Below are 25,587 nucleotides of genomic sequence, written 5' to 3'. Positions count from 1 at the left end.
CTCAAATCAAGCAGTTTCTTCCTAGGCAGTCCATGTAAAACAATCCTGTAAGACACTAATGGCTAAAAATGGAGGCCTGGGCAAGCATGCATGTTGACAGCTCTGAAATGAAGAGAAAGGAATGGAGAGCATGGGAGAGGTGTGGAAGGGGCCCTTACTGACAATCATGATAAATGTTTGTGGCTTTCCTTTCACACTTGGAAGTGTAACAAACACCAGGCTAAGCATTTGCAGGTAGGAATTTGGGCAATCTTTATATAATGTTAAATTCTATGTGTAATATGATTGTGTGGCTTTATTATTACAATCTGTTTCTACCTCTCCCTCTCCTTCTGCCTACTCCCCCCAGCTCCCAGTGCAGTCAGACATGGAAACTACAGATGACCTGTTTCTACTGACAACCTTCTCTCACATCTTTAGAAACAATCACGTATTTTTAAAGAGCTGTAAATATAGTTCTCATAGTATAGCTTAAAAATCTATCCAGCTTTTTTTTTTTTTTTCATAGGAACTGGTTTTTACAGTATCCAACAATCCTTCCTGTCGGTAGCCTTTCCAAAAGAAGGAAAAGTGTCACAATGGTAAGTCATAAGAAGGCGGTTAAAAAAAAAAAAATCAGAAAGCTTTTCATGGCATTACCCAGATAATCCAGTCCACATGTAGCTCTCCACATGAGCAAGTAACCCCATGGACTGGAGCAGGTCTCCACACATGTGTAAATCAAGGCCAGCATAGTTTTGTTTTCAGGATCTGAGTTCTGCTTCAATTCTGAAACAGAGTAAGATTCACATGGTTGTGATTCACATTGAGTTTGAGCCTCAAATTTGAACATGCCAGCTTGTCATCAAGCTAGCTGCCTTTATTTTATTTTTGGCTTTTTCTTTGTCAGTGCAAGCTTCTTGTATTTCAGACATACATATATTTTGCGAGGCAGCTCACTCTGCTGAGCCAGGATCTTTCATCAAGGAAAGAAAACTGCATTGCTTGATTCTTAGGGAAAGAAGAAAACATTGCTTGCTTTTTGGAATACATCCAAACTGTCTGTGACACCTTAAAATACCATACAAGTTGTGCAGTTTGTCATAAATTAAATTATAAATGGGCTTTAAAAAACACATAGTCTGATTAGCATGTGACCATGTATAGCAGTCAATAACAGTCAATAATATATCCTGATACAATTCTATAGCTCCAGTGGTCTCTGAGGATTTTCCTGAATCTTCTGTGTTTAAAAAGAATAATGGATTCACTGTTTTGCAGCATAATTCTCATTTTTATTGCAATATCCCTCCTAATTTTGCCCTCAAATCTTCTGGAAGCTGTGGTTTGATGTTTTTCAGCTTTGTTCCTTAGACCTCCATAGGCAACAACCCCATCACCACAAAAAGAATCCCCAATCCCAAATTTTGACTCTGTCATTAAGATATTAAACAAGCAAGAAATCAATTAATATTTTCCTGTAGGGAAGCCAAAATAGTTCAGATATTTCCATTGCGATGGATGAGCAAAAAGAAAGATGGTTACCCTTTCCAGTTCTGCATCATGTCCACAGTCTATCCTCTCATTACAGGCTGAAGGCTGTGGCAGAGATTCCCACTTCAAGCACAATGCATCACTGTCATGACTGTGTGGCTTGAGGGCAAGCGTAGGATTACATATTGACAATCAGATTAAAATTAGAAGCTGAGAAACTCACGACCATCTCATACCTGTGAAGACATGACCAGTAAAAGAAGATGTATTTCTGGTTTTCTTCTCTATCACAGCCCTATGGAATTAAGCGTCAATTAAAGGATGTGAACATAATGTGTGGCCTTACTATATTATTCCAGAGTTCCAATCGGTGCTAGGAAACCTGGCCCAGTTTCGTCCAGGTGGGGTTCCCTCCTCCAGATCCATATTGAACATCCAAGATTAGCCTGAGGGAAAACTTCATTGGTTAGAAGCCATATTTAGTAATAAACAGACATTTTTTCTTTTTACAATAGCTTTAAACTAGAGTGAAGAAAACTGAAAATTTCATCATGAAGCTGCAAACTGCTTTTCTGCAGAACTGCTTTTATTAAATTTGTCCATTTCTCACAATTACGGTAGAAATAAAGACCATGACTGCTATGCTTTATTTTATTTTACTTGAAATTTCATGAGCAGTTTTCATTATTCCTAGCACACAGAGGCCTTCTTCTTAAGTTACACTAATGTATTGGTGACCATGGAAAAACTGAAGAGTCAAAAGAAAAATCTCCTCTCTGTATCTCCTAGTCAACAAACATAATGCAGTAAGTACACATTAAAACAATAGTACTTTGCTAATTTAATAGTATCTATGTGAAATGTCATATGTGGTCGGCATGCTTTGAACTATAAAATACCTTTATATGTTTAAAGGATAGAACCATACAAGGTATTTCATGTAGCGTTTTATAGCATACCAATATATCTTTTAATACCTGTGCCAGAGAATCAGAGATCTTTTGACTGCATACCATGTGATGTTTTCATCAGATACTTTTATAATGTGGTGGTGATTTTAGAATTTATCTCTCTATAGTATAGTCCATTGCCTGGCTCTTTTTCTCAACATCTTCCTTATGGCTAGGTGATGGTTTGAAAACTTGGGATTACCTCCAAAAAGCATAAGTAGAAGAGAGTTGTTCTAACTGAAAACAATTTTGCTAAATAAAGAAGAATACTTCTATAAATATATATTAGCTATAGACTTCCTTAATTTATTTGTTTTCAGATTAATTCCGGTTTTGTGTACTGTATACTGCAGAATGCTGTACAAAATTCAGCCCTTTCATATGACTGTATTGAAATCAACACAATGGGATAATTGTGAAGAGTTTCCAGCAAATTATATGAGCTTAAATTAAATAAAAATAACATTAGGATACATCAAGTCCCTAATTAGATAATTGAAATTGCTTTTTCCCTTCCCTTCCTTTCCCTTCCTTTCCCTTCCTTTCCCTTCCTTTCCCTTCCTTTCCCTTCCTTTCCTTTCCCTTCCCTTCCCTTCCCTTCCCTTCCCTTCCCTTCCCTTCCCTTCCCTTCCCTTCCCTTCCCTTCCCTTCCCTTCCCTTCCCTTCCCTTCCCTTCCCTTCCCTTCCCTTCCCTTCCCTTCCCTTCCCTTCCCTTCCCTTCCTTCCCTTCCCTTCCCTTCCCTTCCCTTCCTTCCCTTCCCTTCCCTTCCCTTCCCTTCCCTTCCCTTCCCTTCCCTTCCCTTCCCTTCCTTTCCCTTCCCTTCCCTTCCCTTCCTTTCCCTTCCCTTCCCTTCCCTTCCCTTCCCTTCCCTTCCCTTCCCTTCCCTTCCCTTCCCTTCCCTTCCCTTCCCTTCCCTTCCCTTCCCTTCCCTTCCCTTCCCTTCCCTTCCCTTCCCTTCCCTTCCCTTCCCTTCCCTTCCCTTCCCTTCCCTTCCCTTCCCTTCCCTTCCCTTCTGAGAAGGATGATGAAATCTAAGCCATACTTGAGCCCAATACAGACAGAAGCCTGTCAGTTATGGCTGAGTGATTTGACTACTTCCAATTAAAAAAATAAAATAAAATAAAATAATGCAAGCTAGGGCAGGATTTGAACAGAGGAAGACTCAGCAAAATCAGAAAGAACTCACAATTTCTAACCACAGCCACGAGGTGAATACAAACAAAAAGTTTGTATTCCTTGGTTTGTTTTGTGTTTGGCTTTGGGAGCTTTACATACACCAGACTTTGATTTTTCCCAACCAGGAGTAGGTATACATTGACTTTTTAAAGCATATATTTAAGATATTTATGGACACCGCTTCCAATTCAAGTCAAAACAACACAGATCCTTCTCTGGTTAAGAAACACTTCTTTCAGAGAAGAAATGCCAAGTAACACTGGTGATTTTGAAGTCACATTTGGGAACTCTGCCACAGGTCAAACAGCTGTCAAATTTATTGCTGCTCCAAATCAACAGACAAAGCACGCATTTTCACATCTGTTCAAACCACCAAACTAATTGTTTTGTCTTTTGTTTGCTTCCAGACTAAGGCTCAAAAAGAGGCTCTGTGCCCAAATCATGTCAGAACTGTAAGAGTTAAAAGCGTATCTGAGGAAAGGCTTACAAAGATGAAAAAATGGGACACCATTTTGGTCAAGCTCTGCTTCAGAAAGAAGAAATCCATGATATACAGCCTGGCATTTGGCCTAAATTATTAAATCTGTTACAAGGTTGACAGTTTTGGCATCTCTGTCTTTCCTTGTTCCTTACATGTTTGTAATGCCTGGGTTACAGCCACCCCTGGTAGTCTCTGGAAGCCCTTCCCTACAAGGAGACCGTTCATCATCGTATCTCTAAGCAGTCTCAGGTCTCCAGCTTCAGACATAGAGCTGCCCTTGGAGTAAAACAGAGAGTGTGCTGTTAACTATTTAACTGTTACCCAAATGAAACTCATATATTACAGTCTTAGAGTAAAAATAAAACAGAACAATACCGTTTTTAATTGTATTTCTACAATAAAATCATGGTTTATTTATAAGTTGGGATTTTATTACCTACTGCAATTTATACACACTTTATCTGGAAGTTCACAGTGGGCAACAAAGGACTGCTCACTTTTTTTTTTTTAGGAATTTTTCCATGAAAGCATAACTGAATCTTAAAATATGGTAAAGTATTTTATAAATGAAATGGAAAAAGTTTGCATGGAAGATTACATAAAAGACATCTGTCTTTTCAAACCATTGAGATATATAAGCAACTTGTTAAAAACTGAAAAAGAAAAAGACAAAAGACCTTATAATGTGAAGCCATTTTGAACAGATACTTTTCTGCTTTTCAAAAGACAGGAGGTTACATTGTTCCTAGGAAGATGATCTCAAATGATCAGGAAAAATACCAACAGTTTCAGCAAGCACTGTCCCTAAGAGAGCATATGCTAAAGTTTACTAAACCACCCCCTCAAAAAAACCCAAAAAAACCCACTATTGCAAGTGGAGATATCATTTTAAATAGAATCCAGCCTCTTATTTATCCATTGCAAAGAGTTTTCTTTCATGTCAAATAAAATTTTAAGATCACCTATGAATTTGCAACTGAACCATTTACTGCCAAATCTGATTCCAATCCCTAAAATATTTGTTTCTGTAATATGGCCAGCAATGCAGTAACTTCTAAAAGGTAGCCAGACATATTGGCAAAAAAATATATGTGGTTAATCCACTAAAACTATGCAGTAGTTTGGGAACAATCAATCAATTTCCAGAACCTTTAAGGCATGCAGTTGCTGTGAGGATATCCAAGAACAATAGTAATACTAATGGATAATGTACACGGATGTTTTTGAGATGGTCTTGTCTTTATTTTTTTATTTTCACAATAAAATTTTGTGCACAATTTTAGGCTCTACTGTTGGACAAAAATAAACCCATCACAAATAAATTCCAGATAATAATACAAATGTAGAGGGACAGTAGGTGTCACTTTGCACCAAGGTAAAATAAGCACTATCAAAAAGAAGTTTGTGTTCACCGAGTGGTGTTTTCTCAGTCTGTGTTTACCCACATAAGAGCTTGGAGACTTAAACAGGGACTTAGGCAAAAATGTAGAGAACAAGGCTGGGATACTGAAAACCCTCTGAGTCAGTCCTTGAGGCATCATAGGTGGTAACTTGAAAGATGCCAAAGCAACTCGAAAACTGTTCTGTCTATATGCAGAAGATGTCTCTTTTTTAGTAAACTAAGCTGAGCTGCTCACTTCCACCTTCACACTTCAGACTGCCTGGCATCCAGGAACTCTCTGTTAAATTCCTTGAGGGGCTCATTAAAATACATAGCACAAAGTCACCCCTAAAACATGGCAGTAAGGAACAGTAACCCATAAAACATAGCATTTTCTGAAGTTCTTTAGAATAGCTGGGGGAGGATTCCAACCACCCTTACGCTCCCTTAATACTGTAATACTGTGGCCTGAGCTCTGACCAAAGAGATGTGCGACCAAGGTTCACTTCCTGGCCACGTCTCAGAGGATTTTAACTCCCATTTACCACTTCCTGACTCTTTATACATCAGGTTGCTGGCTTCCATCCTGAGAGTGGTTTGTGTATGTATATCACATTAAACTCTTCTTGGATAAGTTAGTAGACTCAGCAGAGGAACCAAGAGATAGGCAAAAGCAGCATCCATGTGAGGACAGTACCTAATTCACTGTGTGTTCTACTGTAAAATATGGAATTGCCTTTAACTTCCTTAAAAACACTTCCAGAAATCTGTGCTCAAAGTAGCCCTGTCACATGAAATGAAAGCCTAGATTTTTGCACTTAAACCACCATAATCCTATTGAGGTTATCTGAGAAGGAAAAGTGTTTGGGTTCTGCAGCTTTGCTTTCCCTGATGAAACCAGCTGCTTTTCCACTCTAGAATCCTGGTTGTGATGGAGGCTACTTGCTCCTTTGGCAACAAGCGCTGCAGAGATGGTCTTCCCTTGAACTGGTGTCATCTAGTTGTTTTGGGCTTTTACTGGGAGCAGTGGCTACTGGATTGTGCCTAGACGGCAGATGAACTGAAAATGACAGGAGTATTTCTGTAAAAAAGTCTATAAAAAATTGTGCCAAACACATACCTTTAATTTTCTGCATGAATTTGGCAACTTGCATCATTGTTAATACAATGATTTTTAAAATCAGTTTAAGATGTTTCCAAGGCTACTATGGTCACCCAGATCAAGGTGGAAGACTGGGTTAAACTTTACCTGAGTATTTTGGGAACACAACTTTTATGACGTAAAATCCAAACATTCTTTCTTCATACTCTTTCTCTTGCCATGACTCCATTTATTTCAGAGGTCACAGTTAAAATTTTAAAGATTTGCAGGTGATTTTGATTCGTATTTCCTTGATAAACTTTAATAAAGCAGATCAGGTTACTCTGCCCTATGAGTCTGTTAACTACATCCTATTAGTCTGTTAAATACTCCTATTTATTTGAGGAGCAGTTCTTGTTTTCAGGTATGTAGAAACATTTTATAACCTTGAATATTTTTTTTTCTTTTCTCTTAGAGGTTAGCAGCAAAATTCTCATGTACCTGGAGCATTTGTGATCCCAAACCATTAACAGAATCTGTGTCTAGACTAAATACTACATTTTAAAGCAAAGTATTTAAAAAACCAGCTACTCCTCAATTTACATACCCAGGCTTAAATTTTACGTGTTTTGTTTCCACTGTAGCAGATGATGATGTCATTAACACCTAAATCAGGACAGAAAAACGCCTGGTTTTAGGTGTTAGTGACATCATAACTAATTCAGGGAGCACATTGCACCCAGAACTTCTAGGCCTGGCAAGAAAAAGGACTGATGTCAAAACACACTTGCTTGTGTAAAAGATACTCATGTTTAAGACAAAACTAACCAGGCTCTCACAGTGGAGATCTTAAAAAAACAGAAAACAAAACAAAACAAAACATCAACAAAAAACCAAAACCAAAACAACAAAAAAAACCCACCCCAACAACAAAAAACCCTGCTCTTCACAAAGAAAAGGGTTGAAAATTGTATAAAACATATGTTTTGATGTTTTGAAGTGGTTTGCTTCTAACAATAGAACTGCACACTCATCACTGGTCATGGGATAAATGTGCTTTGGGGAATCTGTGTTATGCCAAGACTCAAAGCATTAAATATGTGCTTTGTTTTGGAGCAACGGCAACAGCAAAAGTGAGCTGACATGCAGACAGTGGTGACTTCAAGCTTCTGAAAGCTAAATGATCACTTATGATCCAATGCTTCAAAAAGTCTCGTGTGACATGAAAACATCTGACCCACTAACCAGCTGCAAGATTTTCCCAGACTCTCATCAGCAGATGTACCTTCGCAAGCTCTGCTAGAGCCCAAAGGAGGGTAAACTCCCTTCCTGCACAAGCCTTTTGCAACTCTCAGTGGGCTGTGCTTCATCTTTTTGCACAAATCAACTGGTTTATGTCTCTTACTGGCTTTGTACTGCATATCCTCTGAGGAAAAGCTCAAGGGCTGCTGGTGCCTACAATAGTTAACTAGCACAGTGTGCCAGAAAGCACAAGTACACAATTATTTTCCAAATGCAGTGCACATTTTACATAGACCTAAATATTGTGTGGCTATGGATATATATCCAAACACTTTAGGATAAAAATATATTAACTATTACTTATTTCATGTATTCTCCATTTTGCGTGCCCCTGTATACATTCACACACTTGCAGAGCCACCCATGTTATTTGCACATTGTTCCCGGTTCAGTCTTAATCTGTTGGGCCCAAATTCCTATTTGTAATGGGAGATGACATTCAACACAGACAGAGAGCCCTCAAGAGTGTTTGACATCTCTTAATCCAGACCCATCCTCTCTTCTCTAAGGCTCCCTGCCCCTCACCCATACACCTTACAACTCTTCAAAATATGGCCACAGCTAAAAGGCTGGAATAGACTAACAAGAAATTTAGGGTCATCTGAGAAAATGAAACAAAGAGAACTTAAAGCCTTTGAGTGGCTCTGCTGCTGTCCTGTGTCACTCTATGAAAGTAATGAAAAAAGCCAATGTTATCTTGTTTTTTTCATGAGGCTCACACTTTGCTTTACATTAAATTCAGGTAAAAATGGTAGGATTGAAAAGACCAGCAAAAGCAGGTCATCAGCACAGTCTGAATTTTCCTGCCTTACTCAGGCAAGTAAATACCATGATGTTAACACATAGTAAAACCCCACTATCCCCATACATGAAGTATGGGGGCTTAGGTCTCCCACTGGAGACTCAAGTGCTTCAAAACAAGTAAACAGTGAGGAGTGACATGAAAGGAAAGAAAAATTTCTGATGAAGCATGAATGGAAAAAGGAGTGGCAATAACATCAAATGCTCAAGTGCCACTTATGTTCACGATATAAGGTCTCACCCGTCTGTCATTTCATTTAACAGCAGAAGGTGGGGGCAGACCCTCCATGTCCAGTTCTGTAGTCTGCATATTTCTTTAACCTTTAAAATCACTTCCTCAATTTCTTTTAAACAGGGATTACCAAACTGGCAACAAACTATAAAAGTAAATGCATTTACAATATGCCTTCTAGATAGCTTTACTGTCACGGAAATAGTTTTGCTGTGACCATGGGCTGTAGGAGCAAAAGGCTGGCAAAATTACATGGTTTGCAATGATAAAATTCAGGTTTCAGCCAAACATTTTGTTTCTGACCTACAGCCATCTCAGCTGTGAAGTGCTTATTAAGTTCCTTTCGACCACAGGACCTGCAGTTTGTAAATGCTGCAGGTGTGAAGGCATTGTGTGGCAGTTTTAGGTTAGTGAAAGAAGATTGTTATTCATGGGTGAAATATTCCATTTATTCTGTGGAAGAGGAGTAATGTGTGTGGGGGTGGAGAGTGCAAAGCTGATGATAGAAAGACATAAATAGAAACAGACTTCTACAGAGCACCTCAGCCATTCCACTGTATTGCTGCTTCAAACTTTTAAGTCTCCTCACAAGGGCCAAGCACTGGGATTTTTCCTCTAATGACACAAACTTGCTGTGTCTCCTGCCACTAAACTATTTTTAAAAGTTTGCCTAATCTTACTTAGTTGTTTTGGAGTAACAGTAATAACGCCAGACCATAATAAACCATATATGTTTTTCTATATCTTCCGTAGAGTTGAATGTGATTAGACTGTCAACCGCTCTCATTCACATAGATAGACATCCCTAGAAAGTTGTGATTGAGAGTAGGCTTCATAAATACAGTATTATTTTAGAGTTATATACTCAGAAGTTGGTGGAGGACTTCCAATGGACAAGTGTATTTTTCTTCTTCCAATGAGATCTTGACAGTGTCTTTGATGTATCACTGTGAAGTTGTTAAGATAGAATATATGAATGTTTACTGAACTTCTTGCTGGGCCAGCAATGTAAAAAATACATTACTCGTAGATATACTATATGTATCAAAGGGCAGAACATTGAAAAGTGATTTTTTTTACACTTAATCCCTTTTTTTTTAAAAAAAAATTCTTTTCTAATTTGGCTACAGGCATGTGGGAGTCTGAATTTTTCAGCTCCAAGTGTGATGCATTTTTAAGTCAACTGGGGTGGGGGGAAGCAAATACACAAGTTGTAATGCTGGCTGACATACTGACAAACCCTACCAAAAAAAAAAGAAAAAAAGAAAAAAAGAAGCAAGCATATCAAAGTAGATGATGTAGACAAACATCTAGCATGGCTTAAGTACTAAGACATTTTTTTCTTTATAGAGAAGTTCAGAAAACTGAACTGAAGTGGGTTAACACGGAAACTGTTCCCAACTGAGTAACACAGCAGATTCCCTTGCTTACACCTCTCCTACATTACTGGCAGCAGCTGAGTAGACAGTCATATTTCTCATTAGTAACATCAAATGGAGCATATTCTATCCCTGTGAAGCTAGGAGAAACTTAAGCAACATCTGAATTCACCTAGCATTCACAATAAAGGGGTGGGGGGTGGAGGGGTGGTCTCAACCAGGGCACCAGCTTATTTTCTGCTAGATCATGAAATCTTTACAATTGTCAGAGCCTCAACACCTCATTCACAAGACAAGGACATGATTAAGTACCTGCTCAAGTAGACTAATACCTCCTCTCTAGTTACCAGTACACATCCCTCTGCACCATTTGCAAGACCCTAAGAATCGAGGGGAGCAAATACTGATCAGCAAGATTCCAAAAAATCACCCACAATAGCACTAAAGTTGGAAGGCAATATTTATAGCAATAATAACAACAATGGCACATTCATCTGTTTTTTAGCAAACGGGTTTTTTGGGGTTGTTTAGCATTTAAATATATAATATTACATTACAAGCCAGAATCAAAAGACAAGTGGAAGAGAATTTTGAACCCGCATTTCTTTCAGACACACATTTCTTCAGGCATTTGAAGAAAGTGTCGAACAGCTTCCCCACCCACTTTCTCAAAGTGGACCAGAAATTGCTCTCAAATGTTGGTTATAAACTTGTAATCTGAACTCCAGCCACTCGGCAGGGCTGCAGAAGAATTTACGATGTGCTAAATATTTCCTTTGTTCTTCCCAGTGGTAGCCTGCTGTAGCAATTAGAAAGCAACTGACTGCACATGTAAACTTGTTGCTCTTTTCTAAAGAATTGTTGATAACTGTTAGAAGCCTCCCGAAGCAGGACTTGTTCTGCTGGTACGGCAATACTTTAGGTGTGCCTGTATTAATTGTCTGAATGACTTTTTCTCATCTTCTAATCTTAGTCATGTCCTCTAGGTACCTTATTACTGGGACAGAAAGCAGACACAACTGTCGACCATTGCCATAATTTAGCCATTACTAACTGGGTCCTTGAATCCCTCTGTCTTTATTGGGCACCCAGGTAGCTTCCATAGGAAAGATGCATCGTTCATGATCCACTGCAACAAAATCTGTTTCCATTGCTGAATGAATATAATACAAAATAAAATTCTTCTTGATTCCAACAAAGAAAGCAGTGTCCTAAGCCATTCTGTTGCATGCTGAGAGCACAGGATATCGAACCCCATGGTGGCAAATTTAATGTAAGCTTGCTATGAAGGAAATTGCAAAGAAATGTGCCTTGGAAAGACTGCAGGTTTTGCAAATAGGAAAGATGGCTTTAGGAGATATCCCCCAGCTATTGCCTTAGCCATAACTACAGACAAAGCAAAAAGCAGGGCAAAGAAGATAATCTGGTAGAGCTGCCGTGGGAGGAGCACAGGACATGTTGAAGGCGGAGGCCCCTAGAGAGAAGATAATAAACAAATGCACTAAGCAGTGACACCACTGCTCTCCTGGGAGTGAAAGCTCACGGTGAGGAATATGTTAGTTCTGCTGGGAGCAGTTTTAGCAAGCCTTTTGCGGTCGGTCACCTCCTGCCCAGGGCTCAGTACGCAGGTGCTGGCCAGGAGCCAAGGGCAGCCCCACAACTTTGCTGCCTGTGCTGCCTCTGGAAAAGAGGTTGAGAGCAGTGAGGAAGCCAGAGGGAAAGCTTCCTCTACGTGCCAGCAGCAGGATCCATGGGATTTGGCCTTGGAATTCCTGCAGAGTCTTAACCACTGCATCAAAGCCAGCTCCTTGGCATTTGTATGCTATTGCTTAGCCCCCTGGTTTTCCTAATCCTGGGAATGTTGTACCATATTTTCCCTCTGAAGCCTGAGGGAAACACAGTTCCCTAGTCAAAAAGCAGCCAACATCCACTGAAAAGACAGCAAAATATCACCTCTGGCAGGTGACCTTCAAGGTAAACCACCAGACATACAAATTGAAAGCAAGCTTTCATATACAGGCTTTGATGAGAGCACATGCTTTTCTGTGGTGGCCTTCACTCTGTTGCACCTGGCAATGTCTGGTATCAAGTTATTTATAGTCCATACAATGAGAAGTCAAATGAGTTGGATGGTTCAGAGTTTTGGTAATGAGATACAGAGATTTCTGTTTTGGGCTTGCCGGGTCAGACTCTGGCTGGACCGGTGTTAAGGAGTGGAAGTCATTGCCATCCAGCTGCTTCTCAGCAATACGTGTGAAATGGACTTTGCTTGTGCACCCTTCCTTTGAAGGCTCTGCAGACAAGCCAAGGAGGAAGGCAGACTGAATACTCTTTTTCTTCCCTAGATTTGACCCTTATGAGGCAGAGCAAAGATGCTCCACAGCCAGTGCTTTAACACCTTCCTAAGAATTTGGTGAGATACATTTTACAGAGCAGATCCAAACTCCTTGTGATGAAGTTCCCAGCTTGTGCTACTGCCGCCTATACTTTAAATGTAAGCATGAATGAAGAGACTCCCCCGACAACACCACAGCCATATCCATCTGCCATAAGAGTAAGTCATGCTTTTACTCTGTGCTATTGCATTGTCTGTGGTATTTCAAACATAGTCCTGCCTTTTATTCTTTCATTCAAGACAACAAACAGCTTACTTCTTCAACTGGTCAGTTTCTCATCGCAGTTATGAACTTGTACTTCTTTGGATTTCTAGGGCAAATTAATAACCTCTGAGATCAAATCATCCTCTGTGCCAGTGTGAGTGCTGAATATTGTTGTGGTTAGTTCTCACAGGACTAAAGGGTTCATCATCTTGACACTCCAATCTCACAAGATGCTTTGAAGCATAACCCACCCCCAGCTGCCATGTTACAGGGAGAATCGTGATGATCCCATCTTTTTACAATTTTAGTATTGATATGAACAAAACCTCAGTATTTCCCTCCTTTTGTGTCATCAGCAAAATATTGGTATACGTGTCCTGGATTGCTTTTAATATTCAGCTTTCTCATATATAAAAATAAAGATACACCAGGTGATAGGAAGAAATCAGAACAAAGAACAAAATTCAGTGGCAAGACTTAAAGGCAAGGCTTAAGAGGCTATGTTGAAAAGACTGCAATCAACACATGGAACTAAGGGGATCTATTTGATACTCTTAGTGCTCATTTATTACTTGTTTCTTGTTTCTGTCTCAGCTTTATATTGCAGGAGCACTGACATCACATGCATTCCCTCACTCCCTTTTTTTTTTTTTTCTTGCTTTGACCTACTGAGAGGAGCACTTTTCTGCAGGCTCTGCCAGTGTAAGAGGATATCACTTGTCTCCTGGACTCTAACTTTCCATCAAACTGTAGTTGTAAATCTAAGCACTAAATTGATTAATTTTTAGCACTATGTGCTAAGGCAACGCCAACAAGGCCAAAATATGATTAACTCATTAGGTACCACAGGCACATTGCAATAGTCCTTGCTGCAAAGAGTTTCTAAATCAAACAGTTGAGACAGTGCACAGATATAAGGAAAGACAGAGGCAGAGTGAACAAGATAACTCATCTAAATTCTATAAAGAGCTCTGAATAACACAATAACATTTGATGATACATCACCAAAAAATCAAAATGAGATCTTACATTTTGGCTCTTTTTTAGCAGAACTGCATAAAAATGTTTGAAAGACATTGTGTTATGTATTTCCTCATATAAATGGATTGTCAATGTTATGGCATGTATATAAGCAGTCTCTTACCCAAGGATTTTAAACAATTACCATTTAGAGCAACCTTCTTGGATAAATATGGATCTCAATCTACATATTGAAGCCTAGAAAGTCAGGAGGCTGACTTAGCATTCTTCTAGAGAATTTAAGCCAAGGCAAGATTCCAGGAGCAACATGTGTGGTTTTGCCTACTCAGTAGGTGACATTTGCTTTGCATTCTACTGATCTATTTTGTAGTTATTCAGTGTTGGGGTCATCACTCTCAAGGCTTAAAGTGTGTTGTTTCAGGCTCAGAGGTGTAGGAAGACTGGATGGAGACAGAGGAGGAATAAGTCACTGTCTTTCACATGAAAGACAGAGCTGTGGAGAGTGGCAGAGAAAGCACAGGTTAATATGACAGCAGTGATTTAACAGCTTGTGTGATGAAAGAAAAATCCTTCCCATTAGTTTTCTAAGGCAGCTCTGATAAAACTTGGTCATATTGTTTATTTTTACCTCACTGATCACTGCATTTAGAATATTAGCAAGAAGCACTCCAACAATGAAATTAAAGTTATCAAAGCGCTGTTAAATTTCATCCACTTGAACATAAACTAGAGTCACAGCACCTCGTGCCAACAGCCTCTGATTATTTTTATACTTTGTTTGACAGACACTTCTGGAAATGTCTTCTTGTTTTACGTCGTCAGCAGAGCTCTCAGGCTAAGTTCCTTACGTATCTCTCAATGCTGCTAAGCTGATTGGCATTTACTTGTGCCCCCTCACTGTAAGAATCATGGAGTCTGACTTGGCAAGAATCATATCCTTTTTTTTCTTTATTTTGTTTTGAACAGAACAGCTGCCCTTCAAACTTAAGCCCATCTGGTCTTATTTGAAAAAAGAAGGGGCAAAAAATAAAATCAGTTCTCACTAATTAAAGTTACGCATAAACAATTGAAAAGTCTTTTCATACTTATGGCCTGACATTTCCACAAAAAGCTTAATTGCTTGCATGGGCCTAAAGGGTTATGTTCTTTTTTAAGTTGCATATGCTCTCTGCCAAGTACTAGCTTGGACATGCTGTGAGTGATTTTTGGATCACCAGCAGCTCCTTCTATTTTAGGTGCTGTCACAGCTTGAAATTGTAATTAATTTTGAGGAACCTGACAATCATAATTATGACCATTCTGGTTTCTGATAAGGCTCACTTTGCCCTTTTTTTTTTTTTTTTTTTTTTTTTTTTGGTAGGAAATCTTTGAGTTTAGCATTGAGAAAAGAATTCCACACTGCAAACTATCACACTGCAATAAATTTTTAATTAAAAAATTAAACAACTGCCATAGAGTTGGGCAGGAAACATGGTTCTTGTACCATGAGACTTGTAAAGTTTTTATAAATGTTCCTGTCATGAATTCAAGATTCTCTGAAGCTCTATTCATAATATCATGTAAAGGAAAAGCCAATCAAATGTGACTTGTCATTGCAGTTTTGAATGCTGAAGATGCATAAAAGAGACAATTACAAGTTTATGCAGGTGGAACCATCTATATTTTTGTATAAGTAAACACTAACTTGAGTTGACTCTTTAGCCAGTGCCTTTTTTTGTACCTAATTAAGTTTCCTTCTGCTGTTCTGGGGTTTCTATCACTCTCTTTTCATCATATCCTTCAGTTTCTCTCTAGTTTTGATTAGGAAATCAAGTATTGCACCCAAGAGATCCCCAAAATATTGTACTGAATTGGTGTTCCAGTTGGGTGTTTCCATTCCCCTGCATATTTTCCTGTGGTATAAAAAATATAAAGTTTTGAAAAATTCTCATTTGTTCCCTGAAACTTAAAAAACATTGTGATCTTTTATGACAGGTGTAAATTCATGATGCTTACAACTTCCAGTATGGCTTACATTTTGATTTCACATCATCGACAATTTGTAACAGCAATAATGGCAGGAGTACTTCTCCTTTCTGTTTTTTAGAGACATTGAACTAAAAATTCACTGGAGTGAGGTAGTGAAACAAGTATAGAGTGAAAAGGAAAATATTGGTTGGACATTTGGATTCACTTCTGATGGCCCTGGAAAATAATAATGTCCCTCAGCTGTTCTGTTGAAGAGAGAAAAAGCAGACTTCATTTGCCTAACTGGTTAAGTAAGGACATGCGTCACGCTGTAGTCACTGTTTTCTGAGATTTATCCTCCCTCTTTAGCAGCTCCCATTAATAGCAGAAGGAATGACACAGTTACAGAAGGGAGGATGTCCCTTCTGAAAGAATACTGCTGTGTGTTATTTGAAATACAACACTCAAGGCCAGCTTGCACCTTGCAGGTTTTGGCTGATTTAGGATACTGCAGAGCCTCCGTGTAGGGAAGGAAGTAGCTCAAGGAGCTTCCTAGGATCTGTATTCCTAGCCTGGGATGGCACCTGGTTAAGGAAGTGAAGACAGGCATTTCTGTGCAATCCCCTGCCTGTGAAAACAGACAGTTTGGCTGCCCCAGTGTTCAATAAAGAGAGAAAAGCAATGCCTACCTTCTTGTCTGATCCAGAGGCATTTCTTCCATCACTGGGATCCAGAGAAGCTTTTTCTGTTTCTCCAGCACAGCAACACTAATTCTACCTGCTTTCATAGCATCCTTTTGTTTTCCCTTGAGAAAGAGTTAACCTCTAGGACACAACATATAGGTTTGGTTTCCAATTTGTACCATATTCAAACAGTTCTTCTAAGAACCCTAAGCCCTAATATCATGCACATTTGAAAAAATTATTTTTAATTTTTAAAATAAATCATGTGAGTTTCTAGCTCTTCTTTCTTCACCAAGAGTCTTCTGGTGTAAACTAAGTAGTTGTTAAATCCTGTGGGAAAAAACACCCTTAGAAACAAACAGGCAATAAAAAGATCCCACTACTTGTCAGGGTTTCTAAAGGAACTTTGTGATTTTGTCTTAATCTGGATTTTTCAATGCCCAGAACTAGTAAGCCTGGTTACATATTTACTAAACGGAATTAATGCATTCAAACCTCTCCTTGTTTTATTTGGAATGTGGAGGGGAGCTTGGAACTTACCATTTTTATTCAGTGAAAAACTCAGATCTAAACATGCCCAGCTTTCATGTCTAAGCATAGATGTGAGAAATTCATAAATGATGTCATAGATTCACTTTAGAGCTACAGCCACAAAGAACCTTTCTGTCAGAGAGATTTTTAACCTCCTTCTCAGTTTTTGTCCAGTCCTATTTAAATGTCTTATTTTAAAATTTTTAAGCAACTAAAAATCTGCTGTTGGATATGCCCAGAAACATTTTTTTACAGGACTAAGAAGGTTACTAATTTTTTCATTCGTGAAACTCAACAGGATTTGCAAATTAGTTGTAGCCTCACTGGGTTCTCAAGTGAGAATTGCTCTGGTAGCCAGTTCTTTATTACCCTTAAATATTCAAACCCAGCAAAACTATAACCACCAAAGAGATTAGCAATGGTTACAATATTTATACAACTTTGGCTCTATCCTTTATCTCCCTCTTTCATACACAAGGCTACTGTCTGTTCTAGAATACAAATTCCCTCCTCTTAAAACAACTCCAGGCTTTCAAATGAAGCCATCACTTGTAGTAATACTGGAAACCAGGGTGTCTTTTCTCATCTCAGGTGATCTGCCAGCATGTCTGATTGTACCCAAACTTTTCCTTTATTTAGGCCAGTATATTAAAACATCTATTTTTCTCTCCCAGTGTAGCCTCTAGACTGGCTGTTGCAACATTTTCTTGAGGATGAAAAAGAAAATACTGAACCCAGATTGGGAAGCTCTGAAGCCACTGGGTGACTAATGATAAAGAAGGAAAAAGATGCATGATAGTCATCAGCACTAAGACTACTTATTGAAATGCCTCTTTAGATATTCCACTTTATTTCACATACAATTTTTACAGTGTGTACTTGATTAAGGAGCAAGATAGTGAAGTTTCACGGAAGTACTTCGGCATCGAGTTCTGGGTACCTGTCCTCCTCTTCCTCTTTATAGCCATCCACTCAGTGTAAATGTCCCATCAGGACTGTCAATTCACTCTGTTGTATTTTGATTTCAGCCTCAAACTATTGCACTGCACAAAGATTAATACACATTCTGAAATATCTGAGAAGCTTCTGGCATGCTAAACATCACACATTGTGGATCTCTGCATATGTGTTTTGTCAAGCCTGCAGATTCTGCTGCACACAGCCTCTGAATGTGACTGTGTAAAGCCTTTGGGGGCACCTCACCAGTAACAGCGACAGATGTAAAAAGCAGCATAGCTACACAAGCACAGCTCTCAGGACAAACATCCTGTTTCTTGCGCTTTCCCATGTATTTCCAGATTGGGGGAATCCTGAAACATGCAGAATACCATCACCTCCTCCTATGAAGTCTTCAGGAAGGATTAAACAACTAATCCCTGGTTGTCAAATAACAAAGAAGATACTTCACTCCAGGAGGGGACACCACCAATCCTGCTGCCCTGCAGCCAGGGTAAAGCATCTGTGCCCTGGAAAGTCCTGACACCTACGACACACCATGGTCCCTGCTCATTGTGCCACCTGCCGTGAATTCCTCCAGGCCCTGAGGCAGGCAGGCTCTGCCATGGAAAGAATTACAAGGCCAAAATTTCTTTTTATGCTTTGGCCCGTGGATGCTTGAGATTAGGCAGAGCACCACCCTGTGCTGCCATGGAGCCCTTTGCAGGCTTAGCCTTGAGAGTACAATTTCCCTCCAGATGTAAATGTGTAACAGGCGACTTAGGAGGTAGCCACTTAATTGTCCTTTTGCTAGTAACTCTCTGTCCTGGTCATTAAAACATTTTATATACTGCTCAGAGTATGTACATTGTAGTAGCAATTATACTGAAATAGATAAAATAAAACGGACTGATAAACTTGACTGTTTGTTTTCCCTTACTTTTCTTTCCAGACCTGCTATAATTGTTTGCAATAACAGAAAGAGTAGCAATAATGCCGGTTAAAAGGGTTGTTGTTAAGGCATGGAGTGGATTCTGCTCGAAGCTCACGACTGAATTCCCATATATAACCTGAAAAAAGGCTTCCAGGTTTTTTGTAAAGGGAAAAAACACACTCAATTATCTACCTATTCTATGCGTGCCTTGTCCCCTGAGAGGTATTGTGTTGGGTGGGGATTAATCTTCAGAGCAATCTGCCACAGAATTCTTCTTTAGAACATTCTTGATTGTTCAGACTTCTGTTTGGGATCAAAACTTCACTATACGTTGCAACTCCCACCAGTACTTCACTGTGATTGCACTGCATGTCCAAAATCCATGTGGTACAAACCCAGATGCAAAGCCTTCCCTTCTCTACAGAGAGTCTGCTTGGTATATCCTATACCAAATAATTCACTGTCATTTCAATCTAAATTATGCTCAGCCTACTTGGAAAGTTGTGAAGAAATGCCAGCTGAGTAGCTAACATAAAAGCATTAAAAAGGCACCCTATTTATTTTACTTAAACAAATATGATAAAGTGATGCCTCAAATAAAATGAAACAAAACAAAATGCCTCAGTAGTATTAAAGTTTTTGTTCTCACAGAAGTCTAACCATTCACTAAAAAATCAAATTATTTTCATTATTATCATACATATTATCACAAATGTGTAAGATTTATAGACTTTTTCAAATCTAAAAGGGAAAATTATTGTCGAGGACCCCAAAAGGATGTAAATTATATAATTGTGTATAACTGTAATTCATGAGCAAAATAATGCTTTGCACTATAGCATCGAGACTTCTTAAGAAAGATATAAAGAGATGGTGCAGGTTTTATTTCCTCAGGGAGTTTGTTCTAATGACAAACATCCCTTACAAATAAAAGTATGTGGCTTTCAACTTCAATGAATTTATATTTTACACATTTGTTCTTCCTAATTCTTTTTCCTACTACATGCAGTAGGTATCCAGTACTTCTCTTTATTCTGAACACCACCAAACATCACTGAACATCAACAACATGAAGTACACCACCAGTGGTCTCCACAAATGCTTAAAACCAATTGAATTTTCTGATGTACTCCTGGAAGGAGATCTGTTTCCAACTAGTTCAGACTGTGCCAAAGTCCAAGGCTCTTGCAGAGAATGCCTTGCATGAAGTCAAGGACAACAAAATGTTCTAAGATTTGAAAAGCCACAACTAAATAGGAATCAATATCTTGAATTTATGAATAAGCAAAGATAAAGATTAGAAAAGCATTGCAAAAGAGCCAGTGAAATAATTATTTAGCTCCATTATTCATTTATTAGTAAAGAAATATATGACGTTGCCCTTACTAATTGAAATTGGTCAAGTACTCTTGAATATTTGCAAAGAAAATGAGAAACTTATTCCTAACTTCAAGCTGACACCAGAAGGCATCTAGTTTGTTCTGTGAAGAGGGATCAGTTACATGTTTATTTATAGCCTGCGAACCAGGATGACAAAATGTGGGCCCATACCTCGGATGGGCTCCCAATGCTTGCTGTTGGAGTATTGCGCAACAGCCTCACATAGAGCATGTGGTTGCCCTACTTTTCAGGGTAAGAATGCAACTGCTCCTCTGGGGCTGTCCCAAACAGCAAAGGTGTCCAAGTAAGCCTAGCATAATGTAGCACTTCAACTTCTCTCCTCTTCTGAGAGCTAAATTTGAAGGTCTAACTCTGTAATTATTCTATTCTATAAACATGATACTTATATTTATTCAGTTAGCCTTTTAAACTAACCTTCTTTTTCTTTCATTTCCTTTAGTTCCCTTCCAATATTTTGTTGTTGTTGTTGTTGCTGTTGTTGGGTTGTATGATAGCTTCTATTGTTTGAATCATCTGCATATCATGTAGTCACAGAGTAACATGAAAGAATCCCTCCAGCTTCAAGACCCATGCTCCTGACATCCCTGTCTGGCTGTCAGTGACGACCTGCTTCCTATTTGCACTTGGGAAATAGGGCCATGGCAAAGATTAAAGGCTGTGCCATAGTAGAAACACACTGCCTAGACAAGATCCCATAGTTAAAGAGGTCTTGATAAAGGTAAATTCTAAAACAGTGTTGTTTTCCCTTTCATTTGATGTGAAAAGGAGTACCTGGAGAATCCCCATGTGACTCTACCGTCACCTGACGCTACTTTACTCCTGCCTAAGCTTTTGTTGTCTCTTTGATCCTGGAACCAGAATCAGGGCTCAGACATTATAAAATTAAGCAGAGGCCTTACTAACACTATAGTTTTCCAAAGAAAAAAGTTTGAGGTGTCACTGCTCCTTTATAGGAACACTGTTTTACTGAGCCATGATTTTTCTAGTTGAATGAGGAACAAAATTAACTACTCACTTTGCAATCCTCACATCAGCAAAACCCAGGTATTGAGAATTACCAAAATAATAGAATCATAAATGTTGAAAGAGACCTTTAAGATCATCCAGTTAACTGTCAACCCAGCACTTCCACTGTATCCCCTAAACCACTAAACCACATCACTCAGAGACAGATCCAGACACTTCTAAAGCACCTCCAGTTGGGCAATCTATTTCAGTACCTGACCACCCTAATAGTGAAAATTTCTTTTCTAATATCTAATCTGAATCTCCCCTGTCTAAGGCCATTCCCTCTGGTCCTCTCACTGCAGGCACAGCAGGAAAAGACCAGCCCCCATCTCACTGCAAACTCTTTTCAGGGAGTTGTAGAAAGCAACAAGGTTCCCCCTGAGGTTCCTCTTCTTGAGACTAAACAAATCCAGCTCCTGCAGCTCTCCTCATACACATGTTTTCCAGACCCTTCATGGGCCATGTTGACCTTTGCTGGATCTATGTTAGCTAATGCTTGGATTGTGTTGGGAGTATGCTTGGGGAGAAAACAATGGTATCCCTAGGACAGCTGCTTTTCCAGCAGCTTCATGAAAAACGGTAGTTTCAAAACCATTTGTTCATACTGAAAATGCAGTAGATGCAAATTAACCTGGGGAAGGGATGTCAAAGGGTCCTGTTAGCATGAGTTGCCTCTGCTTTGTGATGAATGTGCAGTTATAGGCCTGCACAGCCCTCCAGTCAGACTGCACCACTGCAGCTCATTATATGCCTAAATATTTCTGAGCCTATAAAAGTTGAAGAAGTTTCCTGACAGGCTCTGGTTTTGGTAGTTGGAGGAAAGTATTCAGAAGTGATGATGGTACTTAATTTTTAAAGGAAGAGGCAAGGAAAGAGCACATAGATATTTCTTCTTAAATAAGAAGTGGGCAGAATATGTGATGGGTCCCAGCCAGGTCCTTAATAAAAAGGATGATGTCTGTGTTCCCCAGAGGGTTCATGACGCCACTTTGGAGTTTGCACTCAGCAAGAAGCAGCTCATATTGCAAACCGCATGACACTGGAATAGGACTAACAAACATCAGGAAGTCCCCAACGGCTGTGAATTTGGCAGTGCTGTCTGAATTGGCCCATTGCAGTGTTCATGGACCTTGTGAGCTTACTTGGGCCCAGTTTCAAGCAGATAGCAGAACCCTGGCTTTTTGATTTAAGGCACTTCCCTGTTTCAAAGAATGTGGAAACTGAAATAATACAGGTTGCCTCTGAAGCCTGAGGTGCGCTGGCTAAATCATAGGGAGCTGAAACTTGTACAATGACTGTCTGGTTTAAATAAGACCATTAACATTCCTCACTAGCATTCATATGCATGTATTCATATTAAAATTCTAATAAAAATATTCAAACCACATCTGGGAACTAGTATTCTAGGTCGGCACCACTATTGTAATTTTCAGCTAAGCCACTGACTTCTCAAAAAGAGTTTCTAATGGAAATGTTGACAGGCCATTAGCTAAGTACAGTGGTGAGAATGGAACTGACCATGAGACACTTTAACAAATAATAAAATACTAGTAAACAGATGAAGGCTTTAAGCCTATTCATTAGGCTCACTTTCTGATGAGTTAAAACAGACTGCTTATTTCTTGTCCATAAACACCCCCAGGCAGTGGAAATCTGTCATGGATAGGGCTGGTGTGACAAAGTTTGTTTAGTTCTAGAATACAGTAGTCAGAAATATGCAAGAAACCACATACGGTGACATAACGCCTTTAAGTCTGTAAAGTTGGAGGGAAATTTTCTGGTTAAAAATTCTGATATGTTATAATAGTGTGTGTTATCCTACTAAAAATTAGATATCTGTGGGACTAGTTTAGAACAATGGGACTGCTAAGAATATCATTACTAAAAAGTGAAACCATTGTCAGAAACAGTCTCCGGCTGGAGGGTTGTGTGGTGGGAAAATATTTTAACGGGGTTTTCTATTAGTGTGATTGTTTTCAAGACGTAGCACTACTCGTACTGGAATACAGTGGAATGTTCACCATGTGCGTCTCTCTAATAGATGGTAAGTACTTCATGGTGACTTTGTTTTTAAACCCCCCTCTTTCTGATTTTAGCTCCATAAATTCACAGGCTAACACAGCATGTGCTTGCTTGATGTACTTAACACTAGAGAAGCAAATGTTAGAGAGCAGGATAGGCAGATCTGTGGAAAAAAGAGGAAGCCTCAGAGCTTAAGATATATACTAAGACAAAAGACTGCATGATATAGCTCATGGGATCCAAAGCCAAGCCTACCCCTGCCAACAGTTCTTAGCCAAAACTTCTTAGCCTGCAAATCCTGACAATTTGCAACTACTCATGCAGAAACTATTTGCAGTACAGCTCTGCAAGCAGATAAAAATGTAGGTAAAATCTGGCAAAAGTAGGAGGGGAAAAGAGGTAAAGAGGCACATTTTTATTAGTTCCATTCTTCTGTCACTTGCCTATTGGTCATACTAAATAAACTTGTAGCAAACATGTTCCATTAGTAGGTTTATTTATACAGCAGTATGTTCAAACCACATTTTATATATGTAGTAGATTTTTATGGTGGGTTTCTGTGCAGCATAGCAAATATATGCTATGATTTCACAGATTTGGTGTTAATGAATGCTAAGACATTTCCATGTTACAATACTTTATTTATGCCTAAGGCTTCTTATACCCTTATATTTTTTCCAGCCCTGTGAAAATAGTTTTTCCTTGAATAGGAATGACAGAACTGACAAGTGTCCCAGTGGAGATCTTAGGTTAAGCTGTTACCCACTTTTACCACTTACAAAACTAGTAGCTTCTGCGGGCTATCTTAAGTACTCTTCCAAGACTGGTGAAGTGAAGATTGTTTTTGTTACGGAGATCTTCCTCAACGAGGCCTCCTTTGGGATGACAATACTGAGCAGTTTCATCCTCTTTTCTGAGCATTGGTCTCCTAAGTGGTCTGCCTACACTTCTCCTGTCATGGAGGTATATTTAAGATAGACCACTACAATGATGGACTTTGAGTTGTCTCTTACTATGGAGATTATAAACACAAACAAAAGAGGATGGAACTCCTCAGTTCAGCATTATGCAAATGTCGGATTTGTACAGCAGTTCTGCATGTCTTTGGAGAACACAGAATTTATGCTAAGAGCTCTGCAAGTATAGCCTGTTTGTCTCCTACAGAAAAAAATCTAGACTGCAGAAATTATTCATGCAGATGTTTTGCTACAGTTCTATCTTTACTTGCACTTACCTTCGATTTCACTGTTCATGTAATTTATGGTGGGATTTATGTTAACCAAAATACAAATGGAATTTGTACTGTATATATGTTGATGCATCAATGACATGGCACTTTCACAAGTATAAAATACAGTATCTTGCCCAAGCTAGTATATACATAAATTAGTTTTGCTTATCTAAGTTCATGCTGAGTGAAATTCTGATCAAGCAGAAGTCAATGGTAATTCTGCCTTTGATTTTTATCAAGTAGCCCAGGACTTCCTATCCTATGTTTCCAGTGGGGTTTTGATTTCTATTTTCAGAGCTCTGTGTTATGCTAATTCTTTTTCTTGGATGACTGCTGATAAGTGGTTCTTGCTTTGGTTGTTTAAGTGTTATGGATCATATTCAGTGGGGAAAACCCACTCTTTAAAGTATTAGTTTCTCCCATTAATTCAGGTTTCATCTGTATTAGGAAAACTTTAAAAAGTAGTGTTTTGTTTCTCAGATTCCCTTTTGCACTAGGACACTCTATTCTCCTTCTGCAAGTACATGCTAGTGAAATTGGCAAGCATCTTCTCTAGCATTTGTCTTCGTAATTTTAGTGGGTTTTTTTTACAATGTGAAATCTATCTCCTTTCCCAACTCAAAGCAGTTTTTGACTTGTTTATTAGAGAGAGAGAAGAGCAGTCCATCCATGGCGAACATTTTTAACATTAAGGATATATATGCCTTTGAAGTATTTTATCACAGTTCCATCATGGCATAAAGTTTCCTTTAATATAAATGTAGTTCTATGGTGTTAACAGATTTCAAGAAGAAAATAATTTAGCAATAAAGTGGAGATTTAAAAGAAGTTCTCTGCTGTGCTAGATTCTGTTTGCTTCTGTAAGACAGTCTGAGGAAATCCACTGAAACCTAGGGGACTGCTTAGAGACCAAGAGCTAATGTAGTTAAAGCTATTGATACGTCTGGCCTGAGTTTTGGTAGAATATCAGGCTGTCTTACTGATCAGTGTTTGCTCATCTTCCAATTGTATACTCCTCCGTTGTTTTCTCAGTCCTGAGTACCGTCTTCTCCAAAT

At 39.0% G+C, this 25,587-nt stretch overlaps 1 long non-coding RNA gene across 1 annotated transcript in view; it reads right to left on the bottom strand.

Moving 5' to 3' along the window:
• Positions 1-1,275: 1,275 nt before the first annotated feature.
• The window catches only part of LOC120750998 (uncharacterized), a 37,800-nt gene continuing 13,488 nt past the window's right edge, over positions 1,276-25,587 (bottom strand). The window contains exons 2-3 of the long non-coding RNA XR_005700229.2: positions 1,820-1,919; positions 1,276-1,709 (exon numbers count right to left, since the gene is read on the bottom strand). This is a non-coding gene — a long non-coding RNA (uncharacterized LOC120750998). The remainder of the gene's footprint in view (positions 1,710-1,819; positions 1,920-25,587) is intronic.

The sequence above is a fragment of the Hirundo rustica genome, chromosome 3, assembly GCF_015227805.2.
Source record: "Hirundo rustica isolate bHirRus1 chromosome 3, bHirRus1.pri.v3, whole genome shotgun sequence".
NCBI classification, from domain to species: domain Eukaryota; kingdom Metazoa; phylum Chordata; class Aves; order Passeriformes; family Hirundinidae; genus Hirundo; species Hirundo rustica.
The sequence above is the reverse complement of the archived record's forward strand: the minus strand, read 5'-3'. Positions and strand labels throughout refer to the sequence as shown.